General features: G+C 42.8%; 1 non-coding gene across 1 annotated transcript; it reads right to left on the reverse strand.

Annotated features, from left to right (window-relative positions):
* Nucleotides 1–19173: 19173 nt before the first annotated feature.
* On the reverse strand, nucleotides 19174–19244 carry TRNAG-CCC (transfer RNA glycine (anticodon CCC)). Its single transcript has one exon. It is a non-coding gene; the product is annotated as a tRNA-Gly (tRNA).
* Nucleotides 19245–25077: the final 5833 nt, after the last annotated feature.

Here is a 25077-nt window from a genome sequence, read left to right on the forward strand (position 1 = left end):
TATGAGAGGCTGATCACAAAGAGCAACAGAACCTAAGACCCCAAGAGAGAGTCTAAATTCCAGTACAATTCAGAAATATCTCAAGGACGTGAGTTTATAAAGTCTTGGACCGGAAAAGAAACAAACAGGAAAAATAGAAAAAAGAAAGACCTGGTGAAACAAAAGGGGGAACAAGGTGAGAGGCCCAGGGAGGAGTTGGAACAGGAAAGAGAGCCTGTTCTCAGTGAAATGGATGAGCAAAGAAATATCGCACTAATTCCAACTAAATCGGCAATGCTGGAAATGTTCTCCAAGTTAGAAAACTCTATAAAGTCAAAGATATTGAACGTATGGACTGACATGGGTCATTTGCTGTGGAGAGTAGAGGTGGCAGAGGAAGTATCAGGAAATCAGGCTAAAGAAATACTAGAATTCAAAACAGAAAAGAGAAAAATGCAGAGCGACTACTGAAATTTGTCATATAAATTGGAAGAGCAAGAAAACCAAAGTCGCCGTCAAAATTTGCGGATTAGATCCCTACCAGAACAACAGAGTGAAGACCTGGTGATTAAAATGAAAAAAATCTTTAATCCTATCCTGGGCAGACGGGAAGATGAGGCCCTAAAGATAGACAGGGTACACAGGATCAGAAAACCTCCAAATCTGAGACAGGATACACCCAGAGATGTAATTATTAAATTCCATTCATATGAAGATAAAGATAAGATTTGGAATAGACTTCGGGGAGCCCCTCCAGTTCGTTTTGAGAGCATGGAATTACAAATATTCTCTGACCTATCAGCAGGAACCCTGGTGCGGAGACGGCAGCTAAGACCATTGCTTGAACAACTGAGAAAGGCCAACATAAAGTACAGTTGGAGGTTTCCTACATCCTTAATAGTACTGAAAGAGGGAAGATCGTTTAGGCTGAGGTTCTTGAAAGACCTCCAAGACTTTTGTGAAAATTTGTGTATTCCCGTACCGGACATTCCTAGATAAGAATTACAAGTTCATTATATCCTAGAGAGGATTTTTTTTTTTCTTTCTTTCTTTCATTGCTTACTTTTAAAGGGTTTATTTGGATCTAAATTATAAACATCTTGAATTTGGGTGGAAAGGGGGGTGGGTGGGGGGGCGGGGGGAATGCTAAATAAATATAGATAAAATGCGATGTTGTGAAGGGGGGTCTCAGGGAAAGGTGCGGCTTGGTTTGGTCCACCCGCTTTCGCCCCTCCCCCCTCCGCAATAAGCGGAGGCACCGATGGCTGTGATCGGAGTCTCACTCTGGGTGAAGAAGTGCGTAGGATGGGATCAGTTTCGGTTTGCATCTGCAGGCTTAGGGCCGGATTGCGGCCGGGGACGGAGGGAGGGGGGCTGGGGCAAGGTGGGTGGGAGGGTGGGGATGTAGCTCTATCCTGCAGGGATGGGTACAAACTTCCCTTAGAAGACTGATTATGTTAGCTATACGAAATCCCTTATTAGACCAAAATAAATGACAGATTTAAATTTTTTATCATATAATGTTAAGGGCCTGAACTCTCCGGTTAAGAGACATAAAGTAGTAAAAGAACTTCAACATTACCGAGCAGATGTGGTATTCCTTCAGGAGACTCATCTAGCTCTGTAAACAAATATTAAATTGTATTCTCCTGCATTGCCGACTTGGTTCTATAGCGACACACCCATAAGGAGAGCTAAGGGGGTAGCAATATGGTTTTCTAGAACGTCTAAGTTCTCTTTGACCAATAGATTGACGGACCCTGAGGGTCGCTATCTCTTTCTGAAGGGTAAGCTGAGGAATAGAATTATCACTCTAGCAAATGTCTACTGTCCAAATAAAAACCCGATCGAATTCCTAAAGCAGGTATTGGATAAGTTGATGGAATTCAAGACAGGGGAAGTTGTCTTGGCGGGGGACTTTCATTTTTGTCTTAATCCTTCCTTGGATAGTACGTCCTGGGCACAGGGGACAAGTAAGGCTCAATTAAAATTGATCGGGTGTAAGCTGCACCAATGCCATATTATGGACGTGTGGAGAGTGCAGCACGCCAAAGCAAATGACTATACCTTCTTCTCTCCTGTGCATGGGACGTACTCAAAACTTGACTATATCATGATTGACCATAGCCTACTGGACCTTGTGGAGGAAACTAGAATAGAAATAACCACGCTATCTGATCACTCTCTGATCTCAATGAGGATTAGGATACCGGGGACCCAAAGACTACCATTCTCATGGAAGCGAAATGAAAATCTATTAAAAGACGATAAAGTTGCAGAAACAATGCAGATGGAAATTTAATTCTTTCTCAAGGTTAATGATACAGGCGAAACACCCATTTCCACACTTTGGGAAGCACACAAAGCCTACATTAGGGGAGTCCTCATATCCATCAGGGCCGGGGGAAAAAAAAGAGAGAATAAAAAGAAGGGAAAAGATCATTGAGGAAATACATTTATTAGAACAAGAACACATAAAATACAAGGGACATCATCAGGAATGCTTTCACCAACTGACTATTAAAAGGGAGGAGCTAAGGGACAGCATGGAGCAGGACTCTAGGAGGTCCCTAAATAAAATAATAAGAGATAGACATCTTTGGGGAAAAAAGTCAAGCAAACATCTAGCGAGGTTACTGAAAAAGAAAAGAGACTTGAATTTTATTGAGAAAATTCAAAATAAAAATGGCGAGGCAGTTTTCACAACTAAAGAGACAGCAGAAGAGTTTAGGAAGTACTTCAAAGCTCTATACACTGTAGGACAAAAGGGCCATCTGGAACAAAGAGAGGACAGGAAGGTGGAAGAATTCTTGAATGGAGCAGGTTTGGTAGGTCTGACTGAGGGAGACAGAACTGACTTGGATAGACCCATAACAGAAGAGGAAATCTATACTGCATTAACCACTTACCAACCGGCCCATAGCCGAATGACGGCTGCAGGGCGGTTGGATAACTCTGGGTGGACGTACTATGACGTCCTCCCAGAATTCCCCTCTCGCGCGCCCCCTGGGGCGCGCACCTGAACACATCCGTGACCGCCGGGTCCAGAGGACCCGGCGCATCACGGATCCCGGTAAATGGCCGCTGATCGCGGCCGTTTACCATGTGATCGCGCCGTCAAATGACGGCGCGATCACATGTAAACAGACCGGCGTCATCTGATGACGCCGGTTCCTCTCCTCCCCTCCTGTGTACCGATCGGTACACAGTGAGCGGGGAGGGGGATGGATGGATGTCTGCAGCGCTGTGGGCTGTATGTGTAGTGCCCACAGCGCTGCACAGAGACATCCATCCATCCATCCATCCATGCTCAGCCATCCCTCACTACTATGCAATGCTGTGCAATACTCTGCAATACCCCCACAATACTCTGCAATGCTGTGCAATACTCTGCAATGCCCCCACAATACTCTGCAATGCTGTGCAATACTCTGCAATACCCCCACAATACTCTGCAATACCCCCACAATACTCTGCAATACCCCCACAATACTCTGCAATGCCCCCACAATACTCTGCAATGCTGTGCAATACTCTGCAATACCCCCATAATACTCTGCAATGCTCTGCAATACTCTGCAATACCCCCACAATACTCTGCAATGCTGTGCAATACTCTGCAATGCCCCCACAATACTCTGCAATGCCCCCACAATACTCTGCAATGCTGTGCAATACTTTGCAATGACCCCACAATACTCTGCAATGCCCCCACAATACTCTGCAATGCCCCCGCCATACTCTGAAATGCCCCCGCCATACTCTGCAATGCCCCCGCCATACTCTGCCATGCCCCCGCCATACTCTGCCATGCCCCCGCCATACTCTGCCATACCCTGCCATACTCTGCCATACCCCGCCATACTCTGTCATACCCCGCCATACTCCGCAATACCCCGCCATACTCCGCCATACCCCGCCATACCCCGCAATACCCCGCCATACTCCGCAATACCCCGCCCCCGCCATACTCCGCAATACCCCGCCATACTCCGCAATACCCCGCCATACTCCGCAATACCCTGCCATACCCTGCCATGCTGAGCCATGCTCAGCTGTACTCGCCCTCTGTATGTGGCCAGGCTGTGGAAGTCTCACACATGTGGTATCGCCGTACTCAGGAGGAGCAGGAGAATCTATTTTGGGGTGTCATTTTTGGTATGTACATGTTATGTGGTAGAAATATTGTATAAATGGACAGCTTTGTGTTAAAAAAAAAAAAGCATTTTAACCAATTCCCGCCCGCCGGCCATCATACAACATCCTTGACTTTGTGCGGGGATATCTGAATGATGGTTGCAGCTACAGGCATCATTCAGATATCAGCTTTTTCAGCCAGCGATTCCCTACACCATAAGAACGATCATAGCAGCTGTTCCACTGCTTGATCGTTCTTACGGGAGGCGAGAGGGGATGTCCCCTCCTCCCGCACTTCTACCGACTCACCGCTACGATCGAAGCCAGGATCGTTTTTTTTTTTTTTTTTTTTTTAATTTCAGGCTTCCCAGCCTAGAGGTGAGATGTGGGGTCTTATTGACCCCATATCTCACTGTAAAGAGGACCTGTCATGCCATATTCCTATTACAAGGATGTTTATATTCCTTGTAATAGGAATAAAAGTGGTCAAAAATTTTTTTTTTTGGAAAAAAGCATCAAACTAAAATAAATAAAGTAAAATGAACAATAAAAAAAAAAAAAAAATTTTTAAAGCGCCCCTGTCCCTGTGTGCTCGCATGCAGAAGCGAACGTATACGTAAGTCCCGCCCACATATGAAAATGGTGTTCAAACCACACATGTGAGGTATCGCTGCGATCGGTAGAGCGAGAGCAATAATTTTGGCCCTAGACCCCCTCTGTAACTCAAAACATGTAACCAGTAAAAAATTTTAAAGCGTCGCCTATGGGGATTTTTGAGTAGCAAAGTTTGGCGCCATTCCACAAGCGCGTACAATTTTGAAAGGTGACATGTTGGGTATCTATTTACTCGGCGTAACTTCATCTTTCACATTATGCAAAAACATTAGGCTAACTTTACTGTTTTGGTTTTTGTAAAGCACAAAACAGTTTTTTTTCCAAAAAAAACGCGTTAAAAAAATTGCTGCACAAATACCGTGCGAGATAAAAAGTTGCAACGACCGCCATTGTATTCTCTAGGGTCTTTGCTAAAAAAAAATATATAATGTTTTGGGGTTCTATGTAATTTTCTAGCTAATAAATGATGATTTTTACATGTAGGAGACAAATGTCAGAATTGGCCTGGGTGCTCCAGAACGCCTGAAGGTGCTCCCCTGCATGTTGGGCCTCTGTATGTGGCCACGCTGTGTAAAAGTCTCACACATGTGGTATCGCCATACTCGGGAGTAATAGCAGAATGTGTTTTGGGGTGTAATCTGTGGTATGCATATGCAGTGTGTGAGAAATAACCTGCTAATATGACAATTTTGTGGGAAAAAAAAAAAAGTAAAAAAAAAACCTTGATTTTGCAAAGAATTGTGCGAAAAAATGCCAACTTCAAAAAACTCACCATGCATCTTTCTAAATACCTTGGAATGTCTTCTTTCCAAAAAGGGGTCATTTGGGGGGTATTTGTACTTTTCTGGCATGTTAGGATCTCAAGAAATTAGATAGGCCGTCAGTACTTCAGGTGTGATCAATTTTCAGATATTCGCACCATAGCTTTTGGACTCTATAACTTTCACAAAGACCAAATAATATCCACCGATTTGGGTTAATTTTACCAAAGATATGTAGCGGTATAAATTTTGGCCAAAATATATGAAGAAAAATTACTAATTTGCAAAATATTATAACAGAAATGAAGAAAAACGTATTTTTTTACAGATTTTTCGGTCTTTTTTCTTTTACGGCGCAAAAAATAAAGAACCCAGCGGTGATTAAATACCACCAAAAGAAAGCTCCATTTGTGTGAAAAAAAGGACAAAAATTTCATATAGATACAGTGTTGCATGACTGAGTAATTGTCATTCAAAATGTGAGAGCACCAAAAGCTGAAAATTGGTCTGGTTAGGAAGGGGGTTTAAGTGCCCAGTTGTCAAGTGGTTAAAGGACTCCCCCTTGGGAAAAAGCCTGGGCCCAGATGGGTTTGCTACTTATTATTTTAAAAAAAATTTTAAAATCTTGGTTCCGAAGCTCTACCATTACTGGAATGAACTGGGTACCAACTGTGAAATGGGGGGAAATGCTTTGTCTGCTACTATTACCCTGATATTAAAAGAGGGCAAAAATAACACGTTGTGCTCTAGTTATAGACCCATTGCCCTACTAAATGCTGACACCAAACTATATGCCAAGGTCCTAGCGGGCAGGTTGAAGGATAAAATGACTACCCTGGTGCACCCAGACCAGGTAGGTTTTATACCTGGAAGAGAGGGCAGGGACAATGGAGTGCGATCATTGCTTCTTCTCGAGTCCATTAAATCTGGTGGGTCCCCAGCTCTATTCCTGTCGATGGATGCTGAAAAAGCTTTAGACAGGGTAGACTGGGGCCTCACGATAAAAACATTGGAACATATGGGAGTCAGACCAAGATCCATTACATGGTTAAGAATATTATACATTCACCCTTTGGCGTCCATTAAAGTGAATGGGGTTCTCTCGAGACCTTTTAAGATGGAGAACAGAACCAGACAGGGGTGCCCATTGTCTCCCCTTTTATTTGTATAACCCTGGAACCTCTGCTGTCTTTTATCTGAAACAATCCAGACTGCAGCGGGGTAAAGATAGGGACAGAGGAACATAAACTCGCGGCATTCGCCGATGATGTCCTTTTTTATATTACTAATCCTAGGATTACGATTCCAAATTTGCTGCAGATTTTAAAAAGATATGGAGATATCTCAAACTTTAAGATAAATCTCAGCAAATCTGAAGTCTTAAACATAAATATAGACTAGCAGGAAGAAGAAAAACGTTCAAGGGAATTTCACTTTCCCTGGAGAAAGGACATAAAATATTTAGGTGTTGAACTATCTAATTCTTTGAACAAAATGGAAACAAACGTCGCCCACGGGACTTTAAATGAGGTGTAAATGGTGATCAAAGGGTAAACAACTATAAAAGTATAAATATTTTATTGAGAACAACATAATCCATAGTAGGACATAAGCATGGTTGAACAGGTTCATAAAACAGCAACATTGCATTGTAATCCTAAAACATAGCCATAATATAATAGTAATACATATGATACAGGTATGCATGGTACATCTCTAACCCGACGCGTTTCGCGACCTTTGAAGAAAATATATCTAATAAACTATATACCCTTATTGGACGAGATTAAGAAAGAAACAAAAAATATGTCATTGCGCCCCCTCTCTTGGATCGGACGCATCAACACAGTAAAAATGGTGCTGACTCCGAAAATCCTTTATAAATTCCAGATGCTTACAATAACCTTTCCCACAGCCATTCATGAGAGCTCTGCGAGGTCTAATTGCGAGGTTTGTCTGTTGTAACAAAAAGCCACGAATTGCATACACGGTACTGAGTAGGGGGAAAAAACAAGGAGGATTAGCTCTACCGGATGTTAATAAGTACTATATTGCAGTAACACTTTCACGGGTTATGGAATGATCAAGGGTAGTTTCAGATAAGAGATGGGTCAATATCGAATATAGTATGAGTAGCACACATCTAGGTCACATAATATGGAACCCTCCAAAATACAGAGCACTTAGCACAAAGACACCGGATTTAACACTTAATACACTAAAATTATGGGATCAGATCCACACACAAAACAAATGGTATTATAACTCTCCTTTGATTTATCTGAAGGACAATACATTTTTTGAACCGGGGATGAGGGAGGTGGAAGGGAAATGGATAAAGAATAGAAACACACAATTAAAAGAAATAATTAAAGAAGGGAAAATTCGCACATATCACGATTTAAGTACTGAGACAGATTTAATGGTGATTGATCCATGGAGGTACATCCAGTTGACGCAGTTTGTCGAGAAACTTCCAAAGTCTATTAGAGGTAAAGAAGACTGTAGGCCGCTTGAGCAGCTTTGTAAGAGAGAAAAATCAAGAAGTAATATTTCCCGACTCTATAAAATTCTAATGTCTAAAGAGGAACTGGATGTGCCTCCCTATATCAAGAAATGGGAAAAGGAATTAGGGATACAATGTAGTAAACATAGTCTAGAAAAAATTTTGAAGATGATACACGGTTCTTCAGTGGGTACCAATATGACTGAAACAAATTTTAAGGGCTTAGCAGGGTGGTATGCGACACCAGACAAGGTTAGCAAATTCCAACTGGAAAAATCTGTGGAATGTTGGAGAGGGTGTAAAAATATTGCAACAATGGCTCATATATGGTGGGAGTGTCCCATCATTAAAGCATATCAGAAGAAAATTATGAAGCTAATAAAGGAAATTACTAATAAAGCTATATCGGAAGACCCATGGACATGCTTTTTCCATGGGACAGACGAGTCAATTAACCACTTCAGCCCCGGAAGGTTTTACCCCCTTCCTGACCAGAGCACTTTTTACAATTCGTCACTGCGTCGCTTTAACTGCTAATTGCGCGGTCATGCAATGCTGTACCCAAACGAAATTTGCGTCCTTTTCTTCCCACAAATAGAGCTTTCTTTTGATGGTATTTGATCACCTCTGCCGTTTTTATTTTTTGCACTATACACGGAAAAAGACCGAAAATTTTGAAAAATGATATTTTCTACTTTTTGTTCTAAAAAAAATCCAATAAACTCAATTTTAGTCATACATTTAGGCCAAAATGTATTCGGCCACATGTCTTTGGTAGAAAAAATGTCAATAAGTGTATATTTATTGGTTTGCGCAAAAGTTATAGCACCTACAAACTAGGGTACATTTTCTGGAATTTACACAGCCTTTAATTTATGACTGCCTATGTCGTTTCTTGAGGTGCTAAAATGGCAGGGCAGTACAAAACCCCCACAAATGACCCCATTTTGGAAAGTAGACACCCCAAGGAATTTGCTGAGAGGCATGTTGAGCCCATTGAATATTCATTTTTTTTTGTCCCAAGTGATTGAATAATGACAAAAAAAAAAAAAAAATTACAAAAAGTTGTCACTAAATGATATATTGCTCACACAGGCCATGGGCATATGTGGAATTGCACCCCAAAATACATTTAGCTGCTTCTCCTGAGTATGGGGATACCACATGTGTGGGGCCCCGAAAACCAATCACTGCCTTCAGGATTTCTAAGGGCGTACATTTTTGATTTTACTCCTCACTACCTATCACAGTTTTGAAGGCCATAAAATGCCCAGATGGCATAAAACCCCCCCAAATGACCCCATTTTGGAAAGTAGACACCCCAAGCTATTTGCTTTGAGGCATGTTGAGTCCATGGAATGTTTTATATTTTGACACAAGTTGCGGGAAAGTGACAAATTTTTTTTTTTTGCACAAAGTTGTCACTAAATGATATATTGCTCACACAGGCCATGGGCATATGTGGAATTGCACCCCAAAATACATTTAGCTGCTTCTCCTGAGTACGGGGATACCACATGTGTGGGACTTTTTGGGAGCCTAGCCGCGTACGGGGCCCCAAAAACCAATCACTGCCTTCAGGATTTCTAAGGGCGTACATTTTTGATTTTACTCCTCACTACCTATCACAGTTTCGGAGGCCATGGAATGCCCAGGTGGCACAAACCCCCCCCAAATGACCCCATTTTGGAAAGTAGACACCCCAAGCTATTTGCTGAGAGGCATGGTGAGTATTTTGCAGCTCTCATTTGTTTTTGAAAATAAAGAAAGACGAGAAAAAAAAATTTTTTTTTTCTTTTTTCAATTTTCAAAACTTTGTGACAAAAAGTGAGGTCTGCAAAATACTCACTATACCTCTCATCAAATAGCTTGGGGTGTCTACTTTCCAAAATGGGGTCATTTGGGGGGGGTTTTTGCCACCTGGGCATTCCATGGCCTCCGAGACTGTGATAGGCAGTGAAGAGTGAAATCAAAAATTTACGGCCTTAGAAAGCCTGAAGGCGGTGCTTGGTTTTCGGGGTCCCGTACGCGGCTAGGCTCCCAAAAAGTCTCATACATGTGGTATCCCCGTACTCAGGAGAAGCAACAGAATGTATTTTGGGGTGTAATTTCACATATTCCCATGGCATGTTTGAGCAATATATCATTTAGTGACAACTTTGCGCAAAAAAAAAAAAAAAAAAAAAAAAATTGTCTCTTTCCCGCAACTTGTGTCACAATATAAAATATTCCATGGACTCGACATGCCTCTCAGCAAATAGCTTGGGGTGTCTACTTTCCAAAATGGGGTCATTTGGGGGGGTTTTGAACTGTCCTGGCATTTTATGCACAACATCTAGAAGCTTATGTCACACATCACCCACTCTTCTAACCACTTGAAGACAAAGCCCTTTCTGACACTTTTTGATTACATAAAAAAATAATTTTTTTTTGCAAGAAAATTACTTTGAACCCCCAAACATTATATATTTTTTTAAAGCAAATGCCCTACAGATTAAAATGGTGGGTGTTTCATTTTTTTTTTTCACACAGTATTTGCGCAGCGATTTTTCAAACGCATTTTTTGGGGAAAAAACACACTTTTTAAAATTTTAATGCACTAAAACACACTATATTGCCCAAATGTTTGATGAAATAAAAAAGATGATCTTAGGCCGAGTACATGGATACCAAACATGACATGCTTTAAAATTGCGCACAAACGTGCAGTGGCGACAAACTAAATACATTTTTAAAAGCCTTTAAAAGCCTTTACAGGTTACCACTTTAGATTTACAGAGGAGGTCTACTGCTAAAATTACTGCCCTCGATCTGACGTTCGCGGTGATACCTCACATGCATGGTGCAATTGCTGTTTACATTTGACGCCAGACTGACGCTTGCGTTCGCCTTAGTGCGAGAGCAGGGGGGACAGGGGTGCTTTTTTTTTTTTTTTTTTTTTTTTTTCTTTATTATTATTATTTTTTTATCTTATTTTTAAACTGTTCCTTTCATTTTTTTTTTTAAATCATTTTTATTGTTATCTCAGGGAATGTAAATATCCCCTATCATAGCAATAGGTAGTGACAGGTACTCTTTTTTGCAAAAATTGGGGTCTATTAGACCCTAGATTTCTCCTCTGCCCTCAAAGCATCTGACCACACCAAGATCGGTGTGATAAAATGCTTTCCCAATTTCCCAATGGCGCTGTTTACATCCGGCAAAATCTAAGTCATAAAATGCTCGTAGCTTCCGGTTTCTTAGGCCATAGAGATGTTTGGAGCCACTCTGGTCTCTGATCAGCTCTATGGTCAGCTGGCTGAATCACCGGCTGCATTCTCAGGTTCCCTGTTGAGACAGGAGAGCCAGAGAAAAACACGGAAGACGTTGGGGGGGGGCATTCCCTCCCACTGCTTGTAAAAGCAGTCTAGAGGCTAATTAGCTGCTAGGATTGCTTTTACATGAAAGCCAATCGCTGGCTGAAAAGAATGATACCAAGATGATACCTAAACCTGCAGGCATCATTCTGGTATAACCACTCAAAGTCGTGAATGGCGTACCTGAAGACAAAAAAATGGTTAACAATAAAGCACAGTAAACGGTAAGGTATAAAAAATTGCATATCTGAAAAGCAAGCATGATAAAACATAACAACAATAAAACATTGCAGAATAGAATACAGTAAAAAAGAGCAGAACAATAGAGAGAGAATAGAGAGAGAGAGAACAATAAAACGACAACTATTTTTTTTTTATTTTATATTTTTGTTTGTGTTTTTTTTTTTTTTTACACTCTTTTTTGTAACTAACTTTTATAACTGTAACCGGTTCCAGGTTCGGGTCTCTCAAAATGCGATGGCATCTTGGGAGACCCTGTGAAAGTGTGCCTAGTCTGTGCAATGCTGTACCCTACGCTAATACTCAACTAGTGAATGGTAGCGTTCAAAACATTCACCAATGCAAAGACCAGGATTTTCAGGACAGGAGGGACAATAATAGCGGGTGTCACGCCTATATCCGCGCTTGCTGCAGACACAACATCTTTTTTGGGGGGGTTCGTTGGGTAGGGGTACTCGGGAGGACATAAAGAAAATGCCTCTCATGCAGCCGACTGCATTTGGTTGGGGATGTGAATGGGGGAAGTACGGGCGCTGCAGAAGCGGTGGGTTCCCAATTAGGATTGGCGAATGCAGCAGGAAGGGCACTATGGACACGACGGGCCTGTGTTTGTCTTCTTGGTGGCAGCGGGACACTACTTGTGCTTGCCACCTGACCAGCTTGAACTGCACTTATGGGACTCGCCACGTCACCAAGTGTTACTGCAGTGCTGGTTTGACTACGACCGGGGTGTACTAGGCTGCTGGTGCTTGCCAGTTCACCAAAACGCTACCAAAAAAACTGTTAGCGATCGCAGGGATCAGGCCTGACTCTGCGAATGCTGCAGTTATGCATTTAGTGTTTTGTAAGTGTCAGTGATCGATCGATACTGCACTTGGGTGGGCTGGGCTGGGCCGGGCGGAGGGGCAAAACGCAGGTGCTAGCAGGTATCTGGGCTGATCCCGCTAACACTGCGTTTGTGGGAACCCTAAACTGCTGGGGACGCTAGTATAGATCTGATCAGATCAGATATTGATCCGATCAGATACTATACCACTAAGGGAGGTGTATGGTGCTAACCTGACGCTGCCTGGGGCTGGTGCTTGCCAGTTCACCAAAACGCTACCAAAAAAACTGTTAGCGATCGCAGGGATCAGGCCTGACTCTGCGAACGCTGCAGTTATGCGTTTAGTGTTTTGTAAGTGTCAGTGATCGATCGATACTGCACTTGGGTGGGCTGGGCTGGGCCGGGCGGAGGGGCAAAACGCAGGTGCTAGCAGGTATCTGGGCTGATCCCGCTAACACTGCGTTTGTGGGAACCCTAAACTGCTGGGGACGCTAGTATAGATCTGATCAGATCAGATATTGATCCGATCAGATACTATACCACTAAGGGAGGTGTATGGTGCGTGCGTGGGTGTTAGCGGTACTGGCGCTAACCTGACGCTGCCTGGGGCTGGTGCTTGCCAGTTCACCAAAACGCTACCAAGAAAACTGTTAGTGATCGCAGGGATCAGGCCTGACTCTGTGAACGCTGCAGTTATGCATTTAGTGTTTTGTAAGTGACAGTGATCGATCGATACTGCACTTGGGCTGGGCCGGGCGGAGGGGAAGAACGCAGGTGCTAGGGGGTATCTGGGCTGATCCCGCTAACACTGCGTTTTTGGGAACCCTAAACTGCTGGGGACACTAGTATAGATCTGATCGGATCAGATATTGATCCGTACAGATACTATACCACTAAGGGAGGCGTATGCTGCGTGCGTGGGTGTTAGCGGTACTGGCGCTAATCTGACGCTGCCTGGGGCGACGCATATCACCGCCGGGCGATCAGGGGCTAAACCTTTATTCGGTAATAAACGGCGGGTCCCCTGACACTATAAAAAATAAACGAACTAACCAGCGTCACCCGTAACGGTTATACGGTGATCAGTGGTGAAAGGGTTAACTAGGGGGCAATCAAGGGGTTAAAACATTTATTAGATAGTATATGGGGGTCCCTGTCACTATAAAACGCTGACGGCGAACCTAAATATTTAACGTTCCTAACTAGCGTCACCAGCGACACTAATACAGCGATCAGAAAAATGATCGCTTAGTGACACTGGTGACAGGGGGTGATCAAGGGGTTAAAACTTTATTAGGGGGGGTTAGGGGGGTATCCTAGACCTAAAGGGGGGTAATACTCACTGCCCTAACACTGTAATTGTCACAAACTGACACCATGCAGTAATCAGAAAAAAAAAAAAAATACTGCTTGCTGTCAGTTTGTGACAGGGGGGGGGGGTGATTGGGGGGGGATCGGGGGGCGATCTGGGGGGGGATCGGGGGTGTAAAGTATGCCTGGCATGTTCTACTGTGTGTGTGTGTGTGTGTTGTGCACTTACATGTCTTCTCTCCTCGGCGCTGGGACGGAAACTGCCAAGCCAAGGAGAGATGACATCACATCCTCTGCCTGTGTGAAACTACACACAGGCAGGGGAGGATTCCGATTGGCTGGGAGCGATCGCGAGGGGGGGGCCACGATCGGATGGTCTCCCCCTCGCCTCCCGACGCTCCCAGTCAAATGCCGACCGCTGCTGGCACCGGGGGGGGTCCGATCGGACCCCCCGCCCGCGGGAGGCAGATCACGTACAGGTACGTGATTCTGCCTGCCCGTGCCATTCTGCCGACGTATATATACGTTAGGCGGTCGGCAAGTGGTTAAACAATATCAAACATCCATTGTCCCTATATTGCTGAATGCTGCTAAGAGTCAGATACCGAAAAAATGTCAGGAATCAGAGAGTCTTAAAGCTCGAGATTGGCTTTTTTGTTTTAATGAAATCTATAATATAGAGAGTTTGGACTGCACAGGAATAGACACAGATGAGGAGGTTAAACGAACAGATAAATGGGCAGGGTGGCGGAGGTTCAAAAATACGTGGAGATATGTCGAGGAGATTATTGGTTAAAGCATTAAGGGTTTAAATATAGGGAACTATTTAATAAAATCAGGTTTTCTATATGCACAATAGATTAACTGCAGGATGGAGGTGGGTGGGGAGTGGGATCTTAGATTAAGAGGGATGTTAGAGAAGTACTCTTTCAAGCTGCATGTCAATGTATGGTTTTAGTCTTGTATTTGTAAAACATAAATAAAGAATTGAAAAAAAAAAAAAAAGAATAAAAGGCCACTTGAGCAGCCGGGACTTAAAACCAAATGACTGGAATGGCACTCTTGCATGACACCTCTAAAGTACTAGTTCCCCTTTGGTGTCTCCACACAAGTGCATTGTCAAAAAATTATTATCTCCTGGGAACAATAAACTTTGCAGTTTCCCACGTTTATCTTTGGGTAACATTTCAGCGGGAAGATTTTCGGACTTAGAAAACATATACTCTGTCTTTGCAGTGACTCAAGCCGTATCCCCGGAAATGAGATTGTACATTCCTGCAAACACGTTGTCAGGCCTGATGTTAAGTTTAAAGCTTTAAAGGACACAATTGAAATTGATGTAAGTGTATTTTTTTAAAGCATATGGATATACTTTTTCCATTTGTGAAATTTGTTTAAAAATGCAATTGCTTCGTGAACCAATAATTTTTTGGGATAGAGGTAATCCAGAGTTTGGTTTAAGAACTGGAAATGGACATCATAATCAAACACAAGCAAGGCTTTTTAGCGTTGCTTTTAAAAGGTTTTTCAAGTTTTGTAATTAGAGCAAGCTATGTTTAAAATAACGCATATGCACCACCCGGGACTCGAACCCGGGTCGCAAGAATGGGATTCTTGCATGATACCCCTACACTACTGGTACCCTGTGTCTTTCCTGGATAAGCTCAAGTCCTGATGCCTCAATATCCAGACCTTTCTCTACAGGGTTGCATTCCCTTAAATGTAAAGTTTTAATGAAATACATATTGTGGTGAAGACATAGGGAAGCTCAAGTCATGATGGGTCAATATCCAGACCTTTCTCTACAGGGTTGCATTCCCTAAATGCAATTCGTGATGAAAACATTTAATTGAATGCAATTTGTGATGAAAACATAGGAAAGTGTCTCTTTTCAATGCTGCAAACCATGACCAGAAACATGGGCTTTTGCAAACCAGCTAGAGCGTTCCTGGACAGAATTTCAAGGTATCACAAATGACCGCTTTCTAGAGAAAATATTTGTAAATTGGATATCTTGCAGTTTATCTATTCAGCTGTTCTCTGGGTATCATTTACTTTTGCTCTAATGCATGCAGCTTTGTTCTGTTTTAGATCCTTCAGCTGAGATATTAAGCTTAGCGACCTGTCACTAATTCCTGAGTTTAAGAGGCTTGGTTTTTGAGGTAGACTGAATGCAATCCTATAGAGAAATATCTGGAAACTGGCATTGGAGATTAAGATGGTTAGGGCGTCTTTGATCTGCCTTTGAAACAACACTCTTCAAAAACTGAAAACATAAAGTGGGATGTTAAGAATAAAAGGTCACTTGAGCAGCCGGGACATGAATCCAAATGACTGGTATGGCACTCTTGTATGACACCTCTAAAGTACTAGTTCCCCTTTGGTGTCTCCACACAAGTGCATTGTCAAAAGATTATTATCTCCTGGGAACAATCACACTTTGCAGTTTCCCACGTTTACCTTTGGGTAACATTTCAACTGAAAGATTTTCGTACTTAGAAATCATATAATCGGTCTTTGCAGTGACTCAAGCTGTATCCCCAGAAATGAGATTGTACATTCCTGCAAACACGTTGTCAGGCTGATGTTAGGTTTAAAGAAAGAACAGCTTTTAAGGACGCAATTGACATAAGTGTATTTTTTTTAAAGCATATGGTTATACTTTTTCTCTTTGTGAAAGTTGTTTACAAATGCAATTGCTTCGTGAAGCAATTATTTTTTGGGATAGAGGTAATCCAGAGCTTTGGTTTAGGAACTGGAAATGGACATCATAACCAAACACAAGTAAGGCTTTTTAGCCTTGCTTTTGTAAGGTTTTTCGAATTTTGTAATTAGAGCAAGCTATGTTTAAAATAACACATATGCACCAGCCGGGCCTCAAACCCGGGTCGCAAGAATGTGAATCTTGCATGATACCCCTACACTTCTTGTGCCCTATGCATTTCTTGGATAAGCTCAAGTCCTGGTGCCTCAATATCCAGACCTTTCTTTAAAGGGTTGCATTCCCTTAAATGTAAAGTTTTAATGAAATACATATTGTGGTGAAGACATAGGGAAGCTCAAGTCATGATGGGTCAATATCCAGACCGTTCTCTACAGGGTTGCATTCCCTAAATGCAACTTGTGATGAAAACATTTAATTGAATGCAATTTGTGATGAAAACATAGGAAAGTGTTTCTTTCCAATGCTGCAAACCATGACCAGAAACATGGGCTTTTGCAAACCAGCTAGAGCGTTCCTGGACAGAATTTCAAGGTATCACAAATGACCGCTTTCTAGAGAAAATATTTGTAAATTGGATATCTTGCAGTTTATCTATTCTGCTGTTCTCTGGGTATCATTTACTTTTGCTCTAATGCATGCGCTTTGTTCTGTTTTAGATCCTTCAGCTGAGATATTAAGCTTAGCGACCTGTCACTAATTCCTGAGTTTAAGAGGCTTGATTTTTTAGCTAGACTGAATGCAATCCTATAGAGAAATATCTGGAAACTGGCATTGGAGATTAAGATGGTTAGGGCGTCTTTGATCTGCCTTTGAAACAACACTCTTCAAAAACTGAAAACATAAAGTGGGATGTTAAGAATAAAAGGTCACTTGAGCAGCCGGGACATAAATCCAAATGACTGGTGTGGCACTCTTGTATGACACCTCTAAAGTACTAGTTCCCCTTTGGTGTCTCCACACAAGTGCATTGTCAAAAGATTATTATCTCCTGGGAACAATCACACTTTGCAGTTTCCCACGTTTACCTTTGGGTAACATTTCAACTGAAAGATTTTCGTACTTAGAAATCATATAATCGGTCTTTGCAGTGACTCAAGCTGTATCCCCAGAAATGAGATTGTACATTCCTGCAAACACGTTGTCAGGCCTGATGTTAGGTTTAAAGAAAGAACAGCTTTTAAGGACGCAATTGACGTAAGTGTATTTTTTTTAAAGCATATGGTTATATTTTTTCTCTTTGTGAAAGTTGTTTACAAATGCAATTGCTTCGTGAACCAATTCTTTTTTGGGATAGAGGTAATCCAGAGCTTTGGTTTAGGAACTGGAAATGGACATCATAACCAAACACAAGCAAGGCTTTTTAGTGTTGCTTTGGTAAGGTTTTTCAAGTTTTGTAATTAGAGCAAGCTATGTTTAAAATAACGCGTATGCGCCAGCCAGGATTGGAACCCGGGTCGCAAGAATGGGAATCTTGCATGATACCCCTACACTACTGGTGCCCTATGCCTTTCCCAGATAAGCTCAAGTCCTGATGCCTCAATATCCAGACCTTTCTCTACAGGGTTGCATTCCCTTAAATGTAAAGTTTTAATGAAATACATATTGTGGTGAAGACATAGGGAAGCTCAAGTCATGATGGGTCAATATCCAGACCTTTCTCTACAGGGTTGCATTCCCTAAATGCAACTTGTGATGAAAATATTTAATTGAATGCAATTTGTGATGAAAACATAGGAAAGTGTTTCTTTTCAATGCTGCAAACCATGACCAGAAACATGGGCTTTTGCAAACCAGCTAGAGCGTTCCTGGACAGAATTTCAAGGTATCACAAATGACCGCTTTCTAGAGAAAATATTTTTAAATTGGATATCTTGCAGTTTATCTATTCAGCTGTTCTTTGGGTATCATTTACTTTTGCTCTAATGCATGCGCTTTGTTCTGTTTTAGATCCTTCAGCTGAGATATTAAGCTTAGCGACCTGTCACTAATTCCTGAGTTTAAGAGGCTTGATTTTTGAGCTAGACTGAATGCAATCCTATAGAGAAATATCTGGAAACTGGCATTGGAGATTAAGATGGTTAGGGCGTCTTTGATCTGCCTTTGAAACAACACTCTTCAAACTGAAAACATAAAGTGGGATGTTAAGAATAAAAGGTCACTTGAGCAGCCGGGACATATATCCAAATGACTGGTATGGCACTCTTGTATGACACCTCTAAAGTACTAGTTCCCCTTTGGGGTCTCCACACAAGTGCATTGTCAAAAGATTATTATCTCCTGGGAACAATCACACTTTGCAGTTTCCCACCTTTACCTTTGGGTAACATTCCAACTGAAAGATTTTCGTACTTAGAAATCATATAATCGGTCTTTGCAGTGACTCAAGCTGTATCCCCAGAAATGAGATTGTACATTCCTGCAAACACGTTGTCAGGCCTGATGTTAGGTTTAAAGAAAGAACAGCTTTTAAGGACGCAATTGACGTAAGTGTATTTTTTTTAAAGCATATGGTTATACTTTTTCTCTTTGTGAAAGTTGTTTACAAATGCAATTGCTTTGTGAACCAATTATTTTTTGGGATAGAGGTAATCCAGAGCTTTGGTTTAGGAACTGGAAATGGACATCATAACCAAACACAAGTAAGGCTTTTTAACGTTGCTTTTGAAAGGTTTTTCAAATTTTGTAATTAGAGCAAGCTATGTTTAAAATAACGCATATGCACCAGCCGGGACTCGAACCCAGGTCACAAGAATGGGAATCTTGCATGATACCCCTACACTACTTGTGCCCTATGCATTTTCTGGATAAGCTCAAGTCCTGATGCCTCAATATCCAGACCTTTCTTTACAGGGTTGCATTCCCTTAAATGTAAAGTTTTAATGAAATACATATTGTGGCGAAGACATAGGGAAGCTCAAGTCATGATGGGTCAATATCCAGACCTTTCTCTACAGGGTTGCATTCCCTAAATGCAACTTGTGATGAAAACATTTAATTGAATGCAATTTGTGATGAAAACATAGGAAAGTGTTTCTTTTCAATGCTGCAAACCATGACCAGAAACGTGGGCTTTTGCAAACCAGCTAGAGCGTTCCTGGACAGAATTTCAAGGTATCACAAATGACCGCTTTCTAGAGAAAATATTTGTAAATTGGATATCTTGCAGTTTATCTATTCAGCTGTTCTTTGGGTATCATTTACTTTTGCTCTAATGCATGCGCTTTGTTCTGTTTTAGATCCTTCAGCTGAGATATTAAGCTTAGCGACCTGTCACTAATTCCTGAGTTTAAGAGGCTTGATTTTTTAGCTAGACTGAATGCAATCCTATAGAGAAATATCTGGAAACTGGCATTGGAGATTAAGATGGTTAGGGCGTCTTTGATCTGCCTTTGAAACAACACTCTTCAAAAACTGTAAACATAAAGTGGGATGTTAAGAATAAAAGGTCACTTGAGCAGCCGGGACATAAATCCAAATGACTGGTGTGGCACTCTTGTATGACACCTCTAAAGTACTAGTTCCCCTTTGGTGTCTCCACACAAGTGCATTGTCAAAATATTATTATCTCCTGGGAACAATCACACTTTGCAGTTTCCCACGTTTACCTTTGGGTAACATTTCAACTGAAAGATTTTCGTACTTAGAAATCATATGGGGGGCGTGGCTTGGCGAGCAACAGGGATGGCAGCACATTGAAGGAGCTCCTCGACACACACGGCGGTTCACAGCTCTTAACCCGATCAGCCGCCTCCAGATGCCGGGCAGAAAGCTCCACTTAACTCCCCGCACAAGATCGTGCCGCAATTCGGCACCGTCAGCTAACAATACCATCGTTGACATCTTCAGAAACAAGTCGGCGGCCCGTAGCGGAACAACAAGGCCTAAGATGGCGCCGCCGTCTCATAAGGAAGAGGGCAGTGAGGACTCTCTCTCAGCCGTGGAAGACACAGGCAGGGGTAAGTCCAGGCCGGACCATCCCCTAACATTTGCTGACATGTCAGTGTTTGCTGCAGACATCAAAGCGACCTTTTCAGCAGCCATCACAGACTTAAAAACGAGCATGCTGGTGATTAATGAGAAGATGGCTGCTGCTGAAAACGCTGGCAGACACAGAGATAGGGCGATACACAAACTAGAGATGACTGCATCAGCACATGTACAGCATCTCATAGACATGTACCGCCATATCGAGGACCTTGACAACAGGGGCAGAAGATGCAACATCAGGGTGAGAGGGATACCTGAATCGGTGGAACAGGATCAAATTGTTCCAGCCCTCAGGAGAGTCTTTAACACACTATTGGAGAGACAGGAAGACACAGAGATTGACTTTGTGAGAGCCCATAGAGCCTTAAGACCCAGAGGGTCAGAATCAGCACCACCCCGAGACATAATATGCTGCCTACAAAACTTCGGCATAAAAGAAGATATTATGCGCAAAGCTAGGCGAAATGACCAGATCATCTTTAATGGAGCTACAATCATGCTCTTTCAGGATCTATCACAGATCACTCTGAGGAACCGTCGCGCCTTACGCCCCCTGCTGGAGAAATTGAGAGCTAGAGACTTAAAATACACATGGCGATTCCCGTTCGCCCTCACAGTATCTCATAAGGGGCACCAATGCATACTGCGCACCCCAGCAGATCTCCCAGAATTCTGCGAGATGTTGGACATAGATCAACTGGACCTTCCGGAATGGTACGCTGAATTCCTACAACCTCCAGTGATGAGGAGCCCACCTACCTCACCCTTCTCGTCTCCAGACAAAAGACAGCCGAAAAAACGTAAACAAAATCGAGGGGGTAATTCTGTATCAGACACCCCGAGAAGTCTGGCTAGCACCTCTAGAGAACAAGAAGAGGATTGAAATGCCATCTCAGGACTCCCCTGTTTCAACTTTTCGTTTTGAATTTCGACACAACCCCAGACAGACAGGTAAAGAATTTGTATGAACTTCTTTCCTCACTACAGCTCAATCCAGATGACATCATCATGTCACAGTAACACCCTCTGATGAGTTCTACCTTAAACTCCCACAGAATAGCCCTAGCAAATATGAGATCTCGGTTCACACTACCTGTGAGCACAGACTGACAATAAGAATATTAGCAGACTCTACAATGCCCAAACAGGACCCACACACCATCTTGTCCTGGCTCACTATCTGTAAAAAGATCACTACTTGCAAGTACTGTTTTTCGCTCTGACCAAAGTTGATAACGTTGAGGCAACAGAACTGATGAATGCAGCAGGAGAAGAGGACTTACACAGAGGGAAAGAAGAGGAGTAACGACGCTACTACTACACATCGTATAATCCCTCTCGCATATATCTACCACCCTAATGCCCCGTACACACGGTCGGACTTTGTTCGGACATTCCAACAACAAAATCCTAGGATTTTTTCCGACGGATGTTGGCTCAAACTTGTTTTGCCTACACACGGTCGCACAAAGTTGTCGGAATTTCCGATCGCCAACAACGCGGTGACGTACACCACGTACGACGAGACTAGAAAAGGCCAGTTCAGAACCAAGCGCGGCACCCTTTGGGCTCCTTTTGCTAATCTCGTGTTAGTAAAAGTTTGGTGAGAGACGATTCGCGCTTTTTCAGACTCGTGGCTTTCAGATCGTTTTCTGCCGTTCAGTTTGTGCTTGTGGGTTTGTATCTGCTCTTCAGTGCGTGCAGCAAGTTCCGCGTGACTTTAAGTAGTCATTGTATTCTTGTTCGTTTGTTACTGGTTTTCAGGTCGCTCTTCACAGGCCTTGCTGTTCTTCAGTGCGTTCTGTTACTTCGTTCTGAGCAGCCGACCGTTTTCTAGCCATGTTTCGTATGCGTACTCCTCGTAGAGTTCGTGCTGTGCGGGGGCTTGGTGTTGGGGTCCTGACCTTGACACAAGTCCAGTCCATGAAGAGGGTGGGGAGGAGTTCATGGACCAAGAATTGGTTGCTTCAGCGTGACCAGTTCTGTCATATGCCTTTGCTCCGTGAGATCCGTGAGAATAATCCTGATGATTTCAGGAACTTTCTCAGGATGACGGACCCCGTATTTCACCGTTTGTTGGCTTCGCTGACCCCTTATATTAGCAGGCAGGATACCTGCATGAGGCACGCCATCACTCCGGAGCAGAGGCTGGTCGCTACCTTGTGGTATTTGGCCACAGGGAGAAGCCTGCAGGACCTCAAGTTCTCGACAGGCATCTCCCCCCAGGCTCTTCTTTGTGGACATTTACTGCTTGTGTTTGTTTGAGCTGACCCTGACAGAAATGTGTGGAGTGCAGAAAATGTTGTGATTGTGTAACCTTATACAAAGCACTGTTGGCTGTTATTTACTAAATGCAAAGACACTTTTCACTACAAGTGCACTTGCAACTGCACTGAAACTGCACTTGTAGTGCAAAGAGGATTTGCCCTTAGGAAATTACCCCCATTTTCTCATAAAACAACAATTACATCACCCCAAAAGTGTTGTAGCGTTGAGACAATAATCCACACATTCTTGATGAACAATCTTTTTAATACCTGCACAATCACATGTGCATTTACCAAAGGTTTTTCTGACAAACCAACATGTTTGTTGTATAACAATTTTTGTGGTGCCATTATCCAAAATCAAAATGTGCATTTTATAGAAAACAGGCCTGTGTAAAACCAACAAGAAAGACACAAATCTTGATCTTACAAAGTTCACATTTGGTAGAACTGGAAGGCAATATCAGACATGAGTATTTAGGAACTGTGTTTGATATAGCGTTCAGATGGGGGGAAATCACCCCTGGCAAAGCCAAATTTGGAAGATGCACACAAATTTCACAATGTCAACATGTGCGACCTGCCATCATGGGGGATCAAGGGATGTGTTTTGGGGGAGAAAGCCTTTCCTCACCGCTACTTTATTATTGAGGAAGGGGTTGCACCCCCAAAACGCGTCCATTGATCTCCCGTGATGGCAGATAGCACATGTTGACACATTGTGTGCATCCTCCAAATTTGGCTTTGGGAAAAATCACAAAAACATTTAGCACATTGTAGCAGACAAAAGAAGAAAGTGATTTGGAGGGGCTTTAAACTCGCCCCAAAACATCAATGATGTTTTTATATTTTGGAATAACATCATTGATGTTTTGCTTGATGTTTTCCAATTGTAAATTACACCCCATGATCTCCCCGATCACGATCTGGGCACTTTCGGATGTGAAAGGATCTTCATCCACAACCTCACGATCACCTAAAAAGAGAGGAACCCAAAATAAATTAGGTCTAAAAAATATGCCGCCATCCATCTCTTATCTGAGCCTGTGGTCGCAGACACTCACCTGTTGTGGTGACTACTTCCACCACGTCTTCTTCCTCCTGCTCATCTTGTGTTGGGTGGATTTTCCCTTCTTCCAGGGGGGGGGGCTCTGGTCTCCTCAGATGAGGGATGTCCTCCGAGTCTTTTCTCCCCTATGTAAAACAAAAATGGTATACTTAGCACACAGATATTTGATGGCAGAACCATAAAGATGAAACATTGCTTGGAAGTGGGGTACAATTATCTATTTTAGCAGAGTTCCAAGATGTAGCTTTTTTAGTGTCCTTTGTCAAGCTTCAATACTTTACCTGTTTAGTACAAGCTTCACAGATGTATCCCCCCCTATAGTATACACTGGAGCACCTGTGTGGCCCCCCTAATAAAAATGGTGTTCTGGGGTCCCACACTAGTGCTCCAGCGTCCAGATGTGAAAACAACTGCTCAGTGTCCTCTCCTTACACACAATCTAGTTTGCATTTCATTCTAGTAACAAAGCCATCTACACAACCAAATTCTTTGAAGACAAGTATAGGGCCCCAAAATGGTGGCCAAATGCATATGGCCTAAACAATGGTATTTTATAGTCCGCAAAAAAAATGTGTGATCCGAACGAATAATGTGCCCATGAACATGAAAGTTGCCATTTTAAACTGTACAACAGTTCCTAAAAGCACATGGAGCAGCACGAACGTAATAAACACAAAAAAAAATAGGAACACAGCACAACTACTTACTTTTTTGCAGCACTCTCCGGATCTTTCTGTACTGCTCATGTTCTCGTAATTTCAGGTCCGACCACCGCTTCCTGAGCTGATCTTTCGATCGTCGTACCCCGAATTTCCGGTGCAGACTCCTGACCACTTTCGCCATGATCTTGGCCTTTCGGACATTGGGGTTGGGGTAAGGCCCATACTTTCCATCATAGTCGGCCTTCTTCAGGATGTCCACCATCTCCAACATCTCCCCAAAGGACATATTTGAGTCCTTTAATCTCCTTCTGGATCGGGACGTTTCAGGCTCCGGCCTTTCCTCCTCCTCCTCGTTGCTCCAATTATCAGGATCCTGCTGTCTATCCGCCATGTGCTCTTCCTCCACTGCGCCGAACGAAAAGGGGCGGGGAATAGATTAGAAAGAACGTCAGGGGCGGGCGGAGTTATACGCATGCGCAGTGTGTATAAATCGTAACGCGCGCGTCTTACGTACGATCTGTGAGCGGAGGAAGGAGCATCGGAGACGCCGATCGTGCTAATGAAGGTAGGATCTAAACTTGGCCCTATACTGCTTCAAAATTGAAGCCTATATTGTAACAAGATTAGGGGAGTTTG

The sequence above is a fragment of the Aquarana catesbeiana genome, linkage group LG08 (assembly GCF_042186555.1).
Source record: "Aquarana catesbeiana isolate 2022-GZ linkage group LG08, ASM4218655v1, whole genome shotgun sequence".
NCBI lineage: Eukaryota > Metazoa > Chordata > Amphibia > Anura > Ranidae > Aquarana > Aquarana catesbeiana.